Source organism: Ambystoma mexicanum, chromosome 4q, assembly GCF_040938575.1.
Source record: "Ambystoma mexicanum isolate Mex_15411 chromosome 4q, UKY_AmexF1_1, whole genome shotgun sequence".
NCBI lineage: Eukaryota > Metazoa > Chordata > Amphibia > Caudata > Ambystomatidae > Ambystoma > Ambystoma mexicanum.
This window is the reverse complement of record NC_090928.1, coordinates 93,121,809-93,136,821: the sequence shown is the minus strand read 5'-3', so window position 1 is coordinate 93,136,821 and position 15,013 is coordinate 93,121,809.

Here is a 15,013-nt window from a genome sequence, read left to right as displayed (position 1 = left end):
CCACCTGCACCGATGTTTCAATCACATGATCCTATTAATAGGGAGAGTTACATTAGCCCTAGGTACTTAGGAGACATGCCCCGGGCAGGATACCGATCTGACATATCAGGCATGAAAAATTATCAGAGACAAAATCAAGATCAAAGAAGTAATAGTCCCTACCAGACATTGGGGATGCAGAGCAGATTTGACCCAAACACCATGATATATGGTAACCAGGTCAGACCTCGGTATGTGGATCGATTTACTGAAAATGGGAATCAGCATAGGGGACAATACTCACAAAATGAGAGACAGGACATGAGGCAGAATATGAATTATGCTCCACGTCAATACAATCAATCACTGTCACCAGGGGATTACAACCAAAGAATAGTTACACCCCGCTCCCTGCCCCACATGAAGAGTTCAGAAACAACTCAAATAGGAATCACTCTCCTGAGAGATACCAGAATAGATTTAACAAGGGGAAAAATAACCAATATCGGCATAGGCCACAAAGCAAAGATTCTAGAGAGATGGAAAGATTCCAGTGTCTCGAGGCCCAAGTAAAAATGTTGGCTGAACAAATAGGAAAGCTCTGTATGGCTCAAAAACAGTCATCAAATGGAGGGGCAGAAGGTCATAGAAGCGAACGGTGGCTTCTGATAATAAGTGACTAAATATTCATGACACCTGCAATGATAAAAAGACAGATTTCCCTGATCCAGTTTTGCATAATGACTCTGAGCTGTTTAATGATTTAAAAAACAAAAATATCTGCAAATGAACATGAGGCAGAAATTGCAAATGCATCTAAAAAAGAGGTTTGGTTTAACCTGTAGTTGAATCAAATGTTGGAAATTTGCACAAATGAAAAAGAAAAAGGAGAAAAAATGACAATTTATCAGGTGATGTTTATACATATATTCAGTTGGAGAATTTCAGTGTGAACTCTGATGATCCCCGGATGGAAGGGTGAACAGTGGCCATACTCCAAATGACCACTGAACATGGGGAGATGAGTAAGGTCTCTCCAATGGAAATGGACAGAAAGGAGAGAAAGATGTCCTTTCATTTACCGATGTGCTTAGCCAAGAGTGAGAATAGTCTGAGAAAAGTGAATCCTGTATGCAGTAAGAACTCCCACTTTGTGTGTGTAGTAGAGGAAGTTGAAGACAGATATTATTGTGGAAGAGAAGTGCAATACATTTGCAATGATTGACACAGGCACACAGGCCACAATTATGTCCAAAGAATTGGTAAAAGTATCAATGAAGGGAGAGCTCCACAGAATCAGATCAAAGTGAAACAGAGTGAAGGCCCAGTACATAACTTTAACAGTGAGGAGGTGCCTATCGAGTGTGTCATTGAAGTTGACATAAAGATAGGAAAACACAGAATGAAACAGGAAGTATTGATCACATCTATTAGTGAAATTCCATTCTTGATGGCAACAGATTGCCTGAAAAGAGTGTCTCCTCTCATTGATGGGGTGAATGGGTTTCTATGGTCTTTAACCAAAAAACCATTAAGGTCTAAGAAAATAAAGTCACAAAAACAGCAGCGTAAGGAATGCCATACTATTGCCAAATCGAATGATGCAGTGGAGGTGTACCTCCAGAGTAGCTGTGTACCTAGTGTCAACGTTATTTTGATGTGTCAGGACAAAATGCAAAGTGAAAAATAAAAACAATCTGTGCAGATTTATTTGGATACTAGGAAAAAATGGCAAACTGAGATAGATGAACACACATTGTGCTTTTATTTAAATTAGAAGAAGTGAAAACAGAACACCAGCCCTAAAGCAGACACAGAAAAACACATCACCACTCTTGCTGAAATACATATGGAAGATGAGCAGCCATGGGTTCATATTGGTATAAATGGCCATTCTAAAATGATAAAAGCCACTTTAGCGCATGAACAGGAAAGGAGTTTTATTAATGAGAAACTACTGCAGAGAACAATGGAAAGGGAGGAGATCCCGAAATGTAATATTAAAAACCAATACATCTCTGGTTTGGACAATCCAGATTTTGAAAATCGAATTGCATGAAGGTGTATGCCACAAATTAATGTTGGACAAAAACCATCTACCACAATGTGTGGATAGTGAGTGGAACACAAAATGATTTTTATTTGGGCAATGATGTCATGCACAGCATGTGCATGGTGCTAGATTTCCTTAACCAAAAAATATGGTCCCAACTAGGCGGGCCTGCACCCGAATTTGAAGACAAAAGAAAAGCTTATCATTTTGCACATTTAGCGACATATGCAATTGAACTACAGGTGAAGAATGATATTACTATCCCTGCATTCACCAAGCAGTTCGCTATAACAATAAAGTGCAAGAATGGATAGCAAATTAAGGATTCTGATGCATTCGTGTGCTTGAATGAATCCATGAAACAGCAAGGGCTGGATTATGAATATACCCCATTGATAAATGTTGGGGAGGGGTCCACCAAACTTATGGTGGATAATAAAGGATGTCAAGATATTCATTTAGAAGAGTGTTATAGAAATCCAGTATTTGTGCATAAATATCTATTGCCACTAGCATGCTTGGAGTCATTGACAGAGATAAATAAAAACGTGGAGTCTAGGGGAATTATTAGACCCATTCATAGTACCTCTAACACTCCTATTTTGGGTGTATTAAAGCCAAATGGTCAATGGTGTCTGTGTGCAGACCTTAGGGAATTAAATAAAAAAAGTTCCAGTGTCTAGATGGCTGCTGCCATTCATTGATCAAGTCCTTGCTCAAATGCATGGGTCAAAGGTATTTACCACATTAGATCTCATATCTGGGTACTGGTGTGTGTCTTTGGCAGAAGACATTCAGAATTTATTTGCATTTCATTTGATAAAACGCAATACGCTTGGTCCAGAACACCATTTGGGTATGTCAATAGTGGGAGCAAATTTGGCATATTTTGAGAAGAGCTATGCCAGATGCAGTGAAAGAGGGACTATAGTCTATTTAGATGATGTCCTGATAAAAAATGAAAACTTAAAATGTCATTTTGATGAAATTAGACATGTACTTGACCAATTGTAAAAGGCGGGTGCCAAAGTATCTTTACAGAAAGCCCAATGGTGCAAGAAAAAGGTGAACTTCCTAGGCCATGAAGTAACTGAACATGGGTTAAATCCACAAAAGAAAAAGGTGGAGGCCATACAGAAATTGAAAGATCCTAGAAACATGAAAGGTTTAAAAAGTTTATTAGGAATGACGGGATATAACAGGAAATGTATTGAAAATTATGCTGAAATCACTCAACGATGGACTAAACTATTGAAGCTAAATATGCCCTGGAAATGGGATAAGGAGCAATCTGAGGCAGTTGCTAAATTGAAGGAATGTCTCATAAAGGCACCATGCTTGGCCTATCACATAAAGAATAAAGATTTTTTCATAGAAATAGGATTCTCTGAGCAGGGTATATTGGCAGTGTTATCTCATAAACATGATTTGAACCATAAAACAACATTTTCATTCCATTGTCCAAGGGGAGAAGGTGATCATTGAGCCAAATCATCAACCATTGCAGTTTTACAGAGTAAAATGATTAGATCAGGCAATCTAGCACAGTCCAGAATTACTTCATGGACATTGGCATTGCAGGGCTTTCCTGTGGAAGGAAGATATGGCCAGAATAAAAAGATCCCAATTGTGCAAGGGTTAGCAGATTTGCATGACTGTGCAGCTGACTGTGTATCATATGATGTAGAGATGGAGTCCAGTTTGCAGGAGTTTGAACAATCACCACACAAAGCTTTTGATGAAAATACATGCAAGGAATTGCCAATTGTGTATGTCAATGGATGTGCTTTTCACATTGAAAATGACAGCAATAAACAGTTGGTGTCAGGGATTGGAAATGTCTGGTTGAGATGTGAGGACATTCCTAGTATAGGGATGTGAATTGTGGCTAGAAGTAGCCAGGTAGCAGAGTTGGCAGCCATTTATAAAGCAATTACTACTGCAGTTGATAACAAATTCAGTGAAATTGTCCTGGTGACTGATTCTGATTATGCACGAAATAGCATTGTAGAATATTTGCCTGGCTGGAAATCAAGAGGCATGCTCATATATAACAAAAAGCCCCTCAAGCATGGGAAAATGATACAAACTATAGAAAAATGAGTGTCAAAGAATGATTTAACAGTATACTGGAGGAAAATTCGTGGACATTTGAAAACACCAGGAGAGGATAAGGAGGGAAATGATAAAGCAGATCAATTGGCCAAGATTGGGCTGTTATGGGGGAATTGTTGCCCATTGAACACTTAATTGGTGAGATACAAATAGATGCAGTTACATGCTCTAAAGGTCCAAAAGAAGTTGAACAACCCGTAGTGCAATGGAGTTATGATACACCAGATCAGGATCTGATTAAGGCATAAAAAGATGACCCAGTATTGGGGGTCTATTATAATTATTTGATGGACCCCAAACAAAATCCTTTAACGGAAAATCTTTGTACAGGAAAAGAAGAGTTAAGAGTGTTATTAAAGAACAAAAAACTAATTAAACTACAGGATGGTCTGATTATCAGGGAATGCATAAAAGGGCAGATACAGTGGGTGGTACCTCTTTCATTCAGAGGGCTAATGTTACACCATGCACAAGATGCAATAACTGCAGGACACAGAGGTTCACAAAAAACTTTAGAGATACTCAAGGATTATGCTTAATGGCCACACATGTCCCAAGATGTGGAATTATATACCAGGGGGTGTCTGGTATGTGCACAATTTAAACCTGCTTGACCAATGCATAGAGCTCCATTGATGAAAAGAGGTTTAACTCTTCCATGGTCAGATTTACAAACCGACTATGTAGGGCCTGTAAAGAGCTCGAGTAGGGGAAACCGTTATCTTTTGACAGTGGTATGTTTAATGTTGAAATGGGTAGAATGTATTCCTGCACCAGATTGTAGTGCGCAAACACCAGCTACATTGCTGGTAAATCAGATATTTTCAAAATTTGGGTTACCACAAGGAATAGAGTCAGACAGAGGAAGTCATTTCATAAGCACCTTAATGAGCAAGGTGTGGCAGATATTGGGGGTAAAAAGGAAATTACATATCGCATATCGGCCCGCCTCTTCTGGAAATGTTGAACATTGCAACAGATCTGTTGTGGAGATACTAAAGAAATTTGTAGCGGAGGCAGGTTCTAGTTGGGATTTACGATTGCCTTTAGTATTGATGGCCATTAGATCGACTCCTGCTAAAGCGACAGGTATCAGTCCTCATGAGGTGTTGACAGGAAGGAAAATGGTACTGCCACAACATTTATTATACAGAACACATGAGCAGACACTTGTTAGTGCATCTACAGTTCACGAATATGTGGAAGAACTGAGAAAACATTTACAACATGCATTTGCATTTGTGCAGTGACATTTGGAAAGAGCTGCTGATAGTGCAAAGACATATTATGATAAAAAAACATCTGTGAAAGAATTTAAAATAGGTGATCGGGTATATAAGTTTCATTTTGGAAAATTTAGACATAAAAACTCAAAATTTCTGGTGGCATGGCAAGGTCCATTTGAGATAGTGGATAAAGTGTCCACGGTAGTCTATAAGATATTAAAGACAGAGGGTGAAATGGTGACAGAACAATTTGTTCATGTTAACCAAATTAAGCCCTGTCATCCTAAACATGAATTCAGGAGACTTGAGCAGGTAGAGACAGGTTAAGTATACTAATTCAATGGAAAAGTAAGATGCAGTTATTGTCTCACGCCATGAAAAACTGGGTATATTGTTTAGTGTGGAGATAAATGCAAATGAAGGTATCATATTTGGAAAACGTGTGGTAATATGTATTGATGTAAGGTGCTGAATCAGGTTAACTTACTATGGTACAATATGCTAAAATGTTATGCATGACATTTTTTTGTTGTATAATAATGTGAAATGTATATATTATTATTTTTTGTCTAACATGTGCTTAGTTGCAGATATTCGGAAGTGTAGATCATAATATTTTGGGCCACATTTTGTTTTTGGCAAAGTAGTAGAAAGGGTGAAATTGGTATTATGCTATGTACTTAATCGGTTCCTTTTCTATTTGATTTAGAAACAAATAACTAACATATTGGTTGGTGTCAGAGGTCGCAGGACCGGAGGACGCAAGAGATGATGGAGTCCTGGAGTCCACGTGAAGAAGCCCAAGTAAAGCCTCCGGACCGAAGTAAGGAGGTGAAGACAAAGAGACTGGGATGCCAAAAGAGATGATTTTTGTGGAAAAACACCCAAGGGCGCCAGGATGAAAGAATTCCACCGAACGAACAATGTAATGGACATTTGGTGATCAGGACATCTCAGAGGTGGGTCATGAAGAGGGTGAATGCCATCAATGGAACAGTAGTGGATTGAACTTAATTCTGCAGCATTGCTGGTGGAGAATTGTATTATCCTATGTGACTGAAAGTGGGGGTGATGGAGACTCACAAATTTGTTATTTTATTTAATTGTTTTAGTTAGTTATGTTAGTCATTTGTTTTATCTATTTATTTTATTTTATTATTTTATTGTCATATATAAGAAATGTTGATTTTACACATATATAAAGACTATAATTGAGAAGACATTCAAACATACATGGACACTTCAGTTGGAAAAATATGTGTACAATATTCCTTTATACATACACATGCATATGTGTGTGAGAACTGATGGGTCCCATTTGGGATTTGTTTTACTTTTGTTATGATTGAGCAATGGTTTGTTGTGAAATGTTTGAATGTTCATTTATTAAGATGCTATTATTTCAATTGTGATTCACATGATGGAAAAAGAGAGATGCACATTTTAAAAGGTTTCCTCCAATTATGGGTTTGTTAGCCAGAATTGTTGGAAAAAGGGGGGAATATCTAACGACATATATGGGATTGTATTGCCAGCATGAAATATGCAGCATAGAAATACAACCAGGCCCAGTTTTTCAAACTGCAGGCATTAGTTCAGTAATAGCCAGTAACAGCCAGCAGGCAAGTTTTCAGAATATTTAGAAAAAAAAAAAAAATTAAAAAAAACATTTTAGCATAGTGCGCTGTCAGGTTAAAATGAAGAGGTGCACAATTTTATATTGGATGTTTCATGTGTGAAAACTGCATTGGAATATATAACTGATTAACTCTACTAATTGCCTTACTAAAGTACTAATTTCAACCTCTCTAACATTATAATGCAGTTTTCTGTGCTCAATGAAATGCAATCTATGTTTTATGTGCACAGTTTGAAATTAATTTTTCCATGAAGAAGAGCACACTAGAGTTTTTTCTTCATCTTGTGGAGAACAGAAATATGTAAAATGCAGGAAAAGAAAATAGAAACAGTAGCCTTGCAAATGAAATCTTCATTGTCTTGAAAAACGAAGGCTGGCACAGGGCACATTCTTGTTGTTCTGATTGGTAGGGATTGTAGGTGGATAAGCCACATCAACAGAGGGCTGAATTAGAGTTTTCTTAAGGAATGAAGAAGAGGGAGGATTCAGTTCGTGCTGGGACAAAGAGACGGACGGTGCCATATCTGTTTAACTCCATGTGGGTTGAGCGCTGGCTACAAACCTAATCAGCTGGCAGCTCCCCAAATATACGAGGGAGTTTAGCACTGGGTCTGGGTCTGCAAAGACAGGCGAGGTCGTGTGGGACTTCAGATTTCTCTGGCCTTAGTAAGATTAGTGCCAAGTGAGGAACAAAAAGATTGCTGAATGTGTGTTGATACAAGTTACTAGTAGTGCAGGGAGTTTAGAAAAAAAATAATACTGTATGTTTTTTCTCTATGTTCAAGGTGTTTGAAACTAAATTCGTTTTTGCAATGTGCCTGCTTGTTTCTGTTTTTCTTTTATATCTTGCAGGTGATGCTGTAATAATCACGTGGTAAGATGTTGTGCTGTTTATAATTGTCATTTAATACAGAGTACATCAAAAACAAAACAACGGAGACTTTGGTGTCATTCATGCATCTGTGAATCATTTATATAGGGGAATCACAGAGTTGATGTTTATATCAGAGCAGTAGTGCATTTACCAATTTACCACTGTAGTTAAAATAGCAAGCAAGGAAAAGTGGATAAGTATCTGCAAGGTAGAAAGGTGTGTGTGTGAGCGTTGAGAGTGATTCCTTCCATGCATGCTAAAAAGAAGGAGTGTCAGATTAGGCACATAGATTACTGGATGTACATAAGCCAGTAATACCAGTCACAAACCATAGCTGGCGCTCTGAATAAACTTATTGGGTTTTCTGAAGTGTCATAAGTCTAGGGGCTCTCTACAGGCGACTAAAAGACATTCTAATAGAAAGGAAAGGTTTGTTGTATGATGGGGTTGTAGTATTAAAAAAAACATGCTCACCACTATACTACAAAAATAAGAAAATTCTGAAAATACCCCAGAGTAAGATACTACTAGAATTACCACCAACACAAGCTAACAATAAATAATCACTAAAATAGAGTAATACCAAACTACCTCTAAATGTAAGGCCAGTTTACCACTAATTTACCACCAAAATAATACGGTAAGAAAATACCGCCAAATCCCAAATTTACCCCAATAAGACAAAATCTCCTACAGTGCATCCCGGGTAATTGGCATTCACACGCATGATGTGGCCCTTTTTACTGACGACCACCTGTACATTGTTGGCATGCCGATGTGCACTTTCTGTTGATGCACTCTGTGTGTTAGGAGTGTTGTAGGGCCACATGTCTGCAGTCAATGACTCCAAAGACTCTGGGGAAATGTGCGGTGGCATAGAAGTACTGTTTGCTTGCCTGCGCTGTGTGAGGCATGTTGACGAAGTTGTGTAGGCATATGATACTGCACTGCAACACCTGATGCAGGCACTTACATTGTTTGGGCTGTGATATGCCCTCTATGATTCATGCATTTAGCTAGAATGACTCTGTGGCAAAAAAAGTGAAGGGCTACCAACACCTTCACATATGTTGGTACAGTATGTGTGCAATTGGTGCGTGGTGAAAAATCAGCCTTACCATGTTCAGCTTTAAATGAGGGGGAAATCTGCACATGCCATCCACCTCCTCTGCCATTCCAAATATTGCAGTGCAGTTGTGGAACACCCTCTGCCTCCTTCTCCTCCTTCTGGCATTTAGTGCTAATACAAGTGTGAGCAATGCGTAATCCACAATTGTCCTTGGGGTTTAACTATGCTTACATGGTGCATTTGTACTTTGCCCCTGCTCCTGATAGGTGCTAAATTTGAAGGTGTTTGAGGTGTGTGCAGCTGCGCTATTATTTTTGGGAATCAGGTTTGTTTGTTTGTTTTTTTGTTTGTTTATTCATTTATATTGCGCACCAGACCCGAGGGTATGAGGGCGCAGGAACAGCAAGGTTATTCACAGCTTAGTTACAGTGTTCTACAGTCTTATACATTGTATGCATGAGTTGATATAGTTGCAAACGATACAGTGATACACAGTATGTAGATAAACAAATTTACAAAGATAGCAGTGGCACGGTCCATTATTGGTCCCTATTCTTTAACCATTGAATGTAGCTGCGCCTGAAGTGAGGATAAGTTTGAGGTGTTCTGAGGGATGGTGGTAGGGAGTTCCAGTGTTGGGCAGCTTTCACCTGGAAGCTATTGCCACCCATTTTGGTTCGGTTGAACCTGGGAACTGTAAGAAGGTTAGCGTTGGTAGATCTGGTAGGCCTGTTAGGGGAGTATCTCTTTATTCTGTCTGCAAGGTAGCAGGGGGCTGCATTATTGAGGCATTTGTGTGTTAGGGAGGCTACCTTGAGCATGATTTTATTGGTGGTGGTGAGCCAATTGTGAGTTCTCCTGGTGTTGGAGATGTGGTCCCTTTTGGGAATGCTGAGTGTTGCTCTGAGAGCATTATTTTGCAGGGTCTGGATTTTATTGGTAATCTGTTTGTTAGCTCCTACATAGAGGGCGTTACAATAGTCCAGTTTTGAGAGTACCAGGGCTCTGGCTAGGGTGATGCAGTTCTGAGTGGATAAGGTTGGTTTTGCACTCTGGTTGGAGGGTTTGGAAGTTTATCCAGTGCCTCGCTATCCACACCCTTAACTCTGCCCTTAATCACGGTATAGTGGGACTGTGTACATATTCCACCCAATTCTCAGCAGTTGTGTACACCCTTCCTTTGCACTAATGTGGCTGTAACGAGGTAGGGGCCTGTGTGCTTGGCCACGGAACAAGGATCACTGTGTCAGAGCAAACTGCATTTTTTGAATCACACGCAGACTTTGCACCCTGCCCACAGTGCACGATTTTGGCACCAAGTCAATTTGTGTGGCACAAAACCTTTTAATATCCAGGCCCTCTGTGACAAAACCTCAATTCTGTGTTATCCAAACACTTACTCAATTGTTAGCACCAACGAAAATGTTACTTTATTTGGCACCTGCCATTCATTCCGTGAAGTAAACGTGCATCGGATTTTCATTTTAAGGGTATATTATGTGTAGTGTCACTAACTCTGCCTTATTCGGGTCTGGGAAGGCGGAGGAAACACTGGAATTCGAAGGCCCACATTATTAGTTGGGTTGTATTGCACAGAAGGCTTCCAGATGCAGTAATTGACTTTAAAATATGCCCAAATCGGTTGCTCCCTGCACAATTGTGAGTTTACAACTATTATGGCGGTAGGCTCATAGCAACCATCTTAAATGCCTACATTATCAATCACTTTGGGGACTCCTCCCCTGACCCCGAGGGGTGTTGCTACGTCTGGAAAAAATCAGGGCCTAAGCTAATGTCAGGACTGGCGAGACTCGGGGCTAGCTATAGCGTTTTGTTTGTAGCCCCTAAGCTTCAATCTGGGGCTACAACCAAAAGACTGTGCGCTATAGCCCTCTTAGCCTCCCCCTAGCAACGCCTCTGCCCCCCACACAGATGTTGGTCCATAAATTGAACGGCTGCTCTAGTGCACCCCTTCACTTAAGTATAACAGATCTTTTAACACACCCGGGGTAGTAGTACCAACTTTTTACCTCCAACATTTGTGTGATGGTAGATATTGGCTCCATACGGAGATATGATATCATACAGCATGTATAACGCGCCTATACACAAGTGTTTCAAGGCGCGACAAGGCCTATTTCTCCCTCATAATACTGGTGTGTTTTCTGAATGTTGAATTCACTGTGTTCTGCATGCACTACCTACCCTATGTACCATTAATTAGGAGGGTGGTAAAAACAGGCAGTATTTAGAACACTGCTATTTTTTACCATTATTGCTTAACCTATAATGAGGCCCTGAGTTGTTACTATTCATTAATGACGTATAGGACACGGCACACCACTCATATCTCGATTAACATGTATTAGTGCACATTTTATTTCATTGTGCATATAGTCTTTATGATCCTCAGTGAAAGCTCCAGCATAGCTCCTTGCAGGTTGGTTTCCAGCAAGTGAAAAGGCATTTCTCAGCACTGTGGGTGATCTCCAGCTCCATAACCCAGAACAGGAATCAGTGCAATTACTTATAACACAGAGGCACTAAACGGAGGGTTGGGATCTGTGAGCCGAGACTCCTTTTAGGAAATTAGCATTCAGACCTCAGTATAAGAGTCTGTTTCGAACTTGAACCTGGTATGTCTGGGAGATCCCTTAAGGACAACAAAGAGATATCTTGTTGGAGACCGAACCAGTCTCTGAAAAGATCTCTTCAGGGCGATCGATTTGGGTCAATGTATCATTGGATCTCTGACTCTTTTGTTGGCTTCTGTGCCTTCCAGTACATGTCCCACTGTCTAGCGTCAAGCCTAGACAAGTTCTTTCCTGACAAAGAGATCCTGAAGGCCAGCAATGCCTTACAGACCACATAGGGATATCCATGATGTCCTATTAGGTGCTCAGAGTCATGCCTTGAAGCAGGAACACACCCATTAATGAAGGCCCACATCCCCACTCTCCCTGCCTCCAAGGTGAGGGTCCTAGTGGGGACCCCTTAACAAATTATCCTAGTCAAGCGGTTTGTCCTTATTAGATTCCAGCCTGCAAATAGCAGAAACTGCTACAGTCGGCATCCCTTTTTCTCTTATACATTCCTGCAGTCCCATTTCCACCACTCAACATCCTGGAAAATACCGTTTTCTTGACCATGACAATAGCCGCTCTCCCATTCTGGCAACTTCTAGGCAATTGTGTGGCACCTGCTGCAGCCCGACGCTCAGCACACTCATCTACCTCCAGAGGATTCTAGAAGGGCTCTGCTGCACACTGTGGCAGATACCATACAGTTACTGACTGTCATGCCCTGTCCAGCAAATGCCTTTCTTACTTAACCTTCTAAATCAATCCGGGTTGCTGTCCGGGTTACACGACTCAGGTCAGGCAAATAATCCGTACTTACCCTCCCACTTCCTTGATCTAAGTCCATGAGTCAGACATCACGTGCCCCCAAATTTGGAAATCTAGAGTGGCGCTTAACATCCCGAAAACCAACCACATCTCAGCAGCTAGAGGCAACACCCACTGGCACCTGGTCACTATCACTAACCCACAAGTGTATTTCCAACGATGCTCCTAAATACCTAACAAATTTACAAAACACTTCTGCCACAGACCCACCTAGTCCACTCACGCCCACCGCCTTAGTATACCTAGATTCAATCGTCAGAAATTAGGCAGCATCAGTTTCCCAGTTGATGCTGCGAAACTCTGGAACTCCATGCCCCTGACACTAAGAGCAGAACTGTCCTACTGGACAATCAGAACAAACTGAAAACGTGGCTCTTTGCGCAAGACTGTTAACGCACTCATGGTCCTCGCTGCCACAGTTATGGCACTGTCAGGTACTGGCCAGTATGTCAAGCACCCATATGTCCATACTGTGCTATAACTGTTTTGCCTTGCACTATCTATCTTATCCTGTAAGCCTATGTACTTACTGTAACCTATCTATAATCAATTAATAATGTACTGTAAACTGCTCCTGCATAGTAACAATTTAAACGTCTGTTACTCTATGTACCTACCGCAATCTATCTGTTATTAATGAATGTACTGTAAACTGCTCCTATATGGTAACTCTTTACTCCAAGATACGCCGAGATACCCTTGGGTTAAGGTGCACTAAATAAATAAATAAATAACGGATGGATGATAAACTATTAGGAATAATGCAAGAGAGCCATTTGATAACAATATGTGTTCCCTAGCTCCATAACTTCACCCTGTAGAGGTCAGGAATACTTTCCAAGCCGAATTATGTCAATACAACTCATGCTGGGGATTTCAAATAAAATGAGGGGAGAAACGAAAACAGCCCAAACCCGTGCAACGAGACACATACTTGTTTAGCTAACTGCAATTTTTAAATGCATTCTCTTATGAATTGTGTTTGTGCTTGAGGAATGCACACAGATTAATCGGCATGTAGCTAGATTGTATCCCCATTGCATACGCTAGCCAATTTGCTGTGCCATGGTAAAGTGTTTGTTACCATACAAACCACGGTAGCTCTCTTGAATGTGCTCCTCTGGTATCAGCACTGGTGACCTTAGTGGGAGTCAAGCCACTAGCTCTCAAAGACGCTTTCCGTTGCTATGAAACTGCATCAGGCCTGCCAAGTCAAACTGTGCAAGCAGATGCTGTTCACTGGAACATTTCAAATTCTGGATGCGCTTATGTGTTTAATCAGTGAGGTAAGCAGGGAAACTTAAATAACTCGCGACACGCCAGCAGAACACTATCAAATATCCAATTCATATTAATGAATATGTGGCTTCAGAGAGCTGCCTTAAACATTATTTAATACACTTCTTTTGACCAAACCGTAAGAAGACATTCTTCACGTTAGTTTCACATCTATATTGTATGCTCTTATTCAATGTTACAGTTTATATCAACGGAGGATATGAACACGCATTATTGTTGTTTTTTAAATGAGTCTATCCAGCAGTGTCCGACCTCTCTACAGTGTTTCCGGGTACAGAGGGGAATGGGGGAGGGATGGTGGTTCCTGGGGATGCTGCTTCCAGTGGTGACGAAAGATAAGGAAGATAGGACCCTGCATCTCACCACAGGGAGGGCCCACACATTACGTTACTATTGGATACTCCCCAAAAAACTTAGGTAAAGGGGTTATGGATGGACCTGACGTCAGTTTAATGTACAGCCAGATCAAAGAACAATGTGACCTCACGGGGGGGGGGGGGGGGCTTTTGCCACTCACCACCTTCTGCATAGAGGCAAACTGTACCTGTATAATAACACATGTGTTTGTGTATAATATGTAGATATGTGGTTTCAGAATGTCTCTACTTCTCTTCCTAAAATCCTAAATAGCCAAACAGGGCGTTTGCGTTTAGAAGGCTAGAAGGAGACCACAGATCCACAGTGTATGTTAACACTGCGTACAATGACACCCTTTCAGAGTTCCTCTGTTATGTTATGTTGTGTTAAAGGTTCTTATACCGCGCACTGATCATATCATATCATACTGTAGCCTCCTGTGTGGTTTCTTCCAATTTAAAACCTCTTAAGATATCCTTATTGCAGTCACATCGGAAAATGTGTCACTTTTCACACGCTAGAAGTAATATCTCTTTTTTTAAATTGCCTTTGTGATTAAGTGCAGTGCAGAATGCGTTGCGGTTTTAGGCACGGTGCCCGCATGCATCTGCAGAACACCCTATTGTGTGAGAAGTGTCTTACACCACTTGACTTCATCCCCTCAGTGAGCTTCCCTCACATTGTCTGGTGCAAATATAATGAAAGGATTACCCTGTTCCCAAGATTTGTGGAACACTCCCAAGTGCCTCCAACCTTAGAGTATTTTCTGTCTCTGCAATCAAAATCTTCACAAAGGAATGCCATACCCCCTGATATACTCCATCACTCACAGTCATGTCCTCTTTGCCACTAACAGCCTCTTTCAGATAAATCAGAAATGTCTGCTGGCAGAAGTACTTCTGTTTCTATATCCGTTTCCGGATATGAAACATTAACTATTTTTGGTGATTCCTGAAGTATCACCAGGTGCTTGGGCCTAATTTTAGGGGGGGAGA